General features: G+C 33.6%; 1 pseudogene; it reads left to right on the top strand.

The window, feature by feature from the left end:
* The first annotated feature begins 735 nt into the window (after nt 1–735).
* Nucleotides 736–3898, top strand: LOC149255009 (endoglucanase 16-like; annotated as a pseudogene).
* The last annotated feature ends 805 nt before the right edge of the window (nt 3899–4703 follow it).

Below are 4703 nucleotides of genomic sequence, written 5' to 3'. Positions count from 1 at the left end.
TAATAGAATGTGTATTAAGACTTTAAATTTTAAAAATTAAACTTTATCACTAATCTTTTCATATTATATTATATTATATATATATCTATATATATATATATATATATATATATATAAAATCAATTAAAATTTTAGAATCAAATCTGTTTTTTTTAATTTACAAAATTATAACTTTAATTACATACATTTAAATTTGTTCTTTAATTTTAAGGGTTTTGAAAAAGGTAATATTTTGTATATTAACAGAAGCGCTCATAGTGCCGATCTTATAGGCAACGGTAGTTAGTTTATATTCCGTTTGTGTAGAAAAACTAACTTCGTTATCTTCCTTGTGTTTCTTGAAAATTTAACATTTACTCGTTAATAGTACTGTGAGGAAATGGAATGGTGATGACGCAACTTTATACACTGACTTACCATTCAGTTAATATTTTTCTGGAATTTCCCTCGTTTCATGTCCAACTGACACCCACAAGACTTCTCTACCCTTCAAAATAAGCACCGCATCTCTACCCTTCAAAATAAGCACCGCATCAAACCTGCATGCAAGACTTCTTTGTCCTGCAAAACCTCTACAATCCCCACATCAAACATGCATGCAAACAAAGAGACCGAATCCCCTTTATGTTTCTATTCCTCATTAGACGTTGGTTGCGTGAGACTACAAATATATATACGCATCAGCTTTTGCAGATATTTATTTTTGTAGCCATTTACTGATCAATTGCAGCAGAAATGGGTTACAGGCTTACCGTGGAAAGGTTTGTGTGTATAATTCTTGCTACTGTGCTGTCTGCTCATCATCAGTTTGTGTTGGGTGAGTTTGACTACAAAGATGCTCTGCATAAATCTATTGTGTTTCTGGAGGCTCAACGTTCTGGAAAACTGTCCAGTAGCAACAGGATAAGCTGGAGAAGAGATTCTGCTCTAACAGACGGACAAATCCAAAATGCAATAACAACATTTTCTCATTTGGTATTGCCATCTGTTCCAGATTGTTTTAGAAAAGTTGTTTCGTGAATGTTTTAGAAGTGTTGTTAATCATACCCAAAACGGAAAAATAACGAGCGTATCTATTTTGGCGAAAACAATTGATACTCCACCCACAACTTATTTAGATCAAACAATTGGTCTCTCGGAATTGATTTCTCAGCACTATCAAATTTCAGGATATTCTGGAAATATACAATTAAGTTATTAACATAAAGATCGCCCGCAACCCACCTACAATGTGAATTCTTACTCCAATATTATGAGTTATGAGTTTGCAACAGCTGGGTTTCTATCAACATTCTCTGTCCATATAAATTAGGAATTGATTATTTGGTGCAGATCTTCAAGAAGTCTGGAAAGATACAATGATGTTCAACATGGCTTTTACTGTGTATTTATATAGGTGGATTTGGTGGGCGGTTACTACGACGCTGGGGATAATGTGAAGTATGGGTTACCGTTACCATGTTGGCATGGGAACCCTTCAGTACAGAGATGAACTTGCAGCAGCGGGAGAGTTGGAGAACCTTGGGGATGCCATTAAGTGGGGAACTGATTATTTTATCAAAGCAAGCGCCACCTAAAACCAGCTGTGGGTTCAGGTGAATTAATTACCATCCCAACTAAATTTACTCATGGATCACAACAAAATTTACTAAGGATCACAACGAATAGCAATTATGAATTTAGTTATGGTTTTGTTTTTAGGTGGGAGATCCAACTGCAGACCATAACTGTTGGGAGAACCCAGAGAGGATGGACACTCCAAGGACTTTGTACAGAATAGATACATCCACTCACGGGACAGAAATTGCAGCAGAGACTGCTGCAGCATTGGCCGCTTCCTCCGTCGTCTTTGCCGCCATTGACAAACCTTATTCCATTTTACTCCAAAGAGCTACTTTGGTATAAGATTGTGCGCATTCTAAAATCACTTATACTGTTTTATTGGTTTAAACCAGCGATTGCAGATTTGAGAGATATTGAGATATTTTAGAATCCTATTAATGGTTTAATTTCTTTTCACTATTATATTCTATTCTTAGAATTTACAATCTAGATAACTTTAGTAATTACTAAAAACAAACATGTGAAACCATTTCTTTTCACTGTTCTATTCTATTCTATTCTTAGAATTTACAATATTTACAATCTAGATAAGTTTAGTAATTAAAACATATGATAGGTCATATTTGTTTGTGGATGAATGTTTTTTTATAATTTTTATTTTAAATTTAATTTAATGTCTTTATTTTTGGAATATTTTGGGATCAGACCAATATGGGTGAGATTACTTATTTGAGGTTGCCTACGTTTTTTATGATTCCAAAATATTCCAAAAATCTTTTAAAAATGCCCATTTTTAACATGTCTATAAAATTCATGTGTTAGATTCAAAATTGAAAATTAATTTAATGAATTGTAGTTTCTTTTTAAAATATTCATATAATTGAATAATAATTTAGTACAGCTCTTTTGTTGATGTGTTAGATTCAAAATTGAAAATCAATTTAATGAATTTTCTTCTCCAACTTTTTTTGATACTCATGTAATTGAATATGTCATTTAGTACAGCTCTTTCGTTTTGCTGACCAGTACCATGGAACATATCATGGAGAATGCCCTTTCTATTGCTTTGTCTCAGGCTATGTTGTATCTTTTTATTATTCCTCTACTAACTAACTTACAGGACGAGTTTGCATTCACAGTCGTGTGGCTATATAGAGCAACTGGATTGCCATATTATACCAAATACATACCCCACCAGAATTTTTGTACTTTCAATGAGTATGAGTTCAATTGGGATCTCAAATGTGTAGGAGTTCAAATCCACCTATCTAGTGTAAGTCCATGTTCACATAAACATATGAATCACCAAATGTTCAATTGAGAAAAAGTTTAAGACTGGCCACTTGACCTTCAACTGACCACATCTTCATAAAATTAATAAACCTGGCAGCTATATTTCTCCGGAGAAACCAACCTGGAAGTTTTCAGAGGCCAAGTAGAAGTGTTCCTCTGCTTAGTTCTTCCACAAAGTCCTCAATTCAAAAATTCCATCACACCAGGTAAATGGAAGTTTCTCCCTGTCATGCTCTGAGTTTCAAAATTAAGCTCATTAATAGTGATTGTATCTGTTGTGTTTCAAAATTAACCTCATTAACAGTGTTTGTATATGTGCACTTATACCAGAGGTTTGTTGTTTGTCAGAGATGGTGCAAATACACAATATGCTACAGGCACATCATTCCTTGTATCAGTTTAGAGTGACTTACTGTCACGATATAATCAATACCTGCAATGTGGCAATCAAACATATGAACCAAGCATTCTTATTGCATTTGCCAAACAACAAGTACATATACATATTATAATTTTTCAAGTGTTGCAAAATATTTAATTAATGAGGTGAAAAATTGAGCACACTTGTATATCCATTCCAGCTTTCTCAGAGTATAAGAGATTCAAAGTTAAATAAATTTGATTTGTTTTTTCATATCATAATTTGAAAAAACCAGCAAAGTAGTAGCTAACAAATCCACTTTGTATATGTAAATTGTAGGTGGATTACATTTTGGCCAAGAATCCTGGTGGTATGTCTTTCATGGTGGGTTTTGGTGACAAATATCCACAGCAAGCTCACCACAGAGTGTCCTGCATAGTTTCGATATATGAGGATTCCATAAAGATATCATGTACCGAAGGTTTCACTTTGTGGTTCAACAGAGAAGCACCAAACCCAAATGAATTAACAGGTGTAGTTGTGGGAGGGCTTGATCGCTATGATGGGTTTGAGGATAGTAGGGCTGATTCCACCAAGCTTGAGCCCATGACATATATCAATGCTCCTCTCGTGGGAGTCTTGGCTAAGCTCCATAGCAACATCATGGAAAAATCAACATAACAAGGCTGATTCGTGCAAGCTTGAGCCCACAACTTATATCAATGATCCTCTTGTGGGAGTCCTGGCTAAAATCCACAGCATCAACATGGAATCATGGACTTAAGTTCAAAAAGTTATATGCTAGTAATATCTTTTACTAAGTCTGTATTCTATATGAAAATCTGAGTCGATGGAAATATATATGAATTTTGGTACTTCTACGCTCCAGAATTGTTTTGTTTCATTTCATCCTGTTGAATCCTATAATCAGATTGAAGACTTGTTTTTACATCTTAGATCCCATATGCAGATTGAAAATTCTTCTATTTTTAAATAATAGTGATATTAGCTTAGAAGAACATGGTGTATGAGAGTCTCGGAAGATCCTGTGCCATCGTGTTATATATGTGAGCATATAGGTTCCTGTGCCATCGTGTTATATATGTGAGCATATAGGGAATATTTGATCTTAGGATTTTTGTTCCATAATGTTATATATGAGCATTTAGGAATGTGTAATCATAGGATATACGAGCATTTAGGAATGTGTAATCATAGGATTTATTTGTTTATTAATGTATAGATTGCTCTTGGATTTGCACGAGCCAGAAATTTTCACTTGGTTATAATATGTATTTGTTTTAAATAATATGAATATATTATAATTTCTTTTAATGGTGTTTAAATTTAAAATACAAGTAGGGAGGATGGATAATTTGAATATAGGTTGGAAATTTATAGATATCCTACAACAAATATTGGAGTATATGAGCATTATGGAATATAGATTCTGATTTGTGTTTAGTTTACAAAATATGAAAGTGAT

This window comes from Pinus tabuliformis, chromosome 7 (assembly GCF_031772625.1).
Source record: "Pinus tabuliformis cultivar Carrire ecotype Pingquan chromosome 7, CPIR1, whole genome shotgun sequence".
NCBI classification, from domain to species: Eukaryota; Viridiplantae; Streptophyta; class Pinopsida; order Pinales; family Pinaceae; genus Pinus; species Pinus tabuliformis.
Note: the sequence above shows the minus strand (reverse complement) of the source record. Positions and strands in the feature narration are given on the sequence as shown.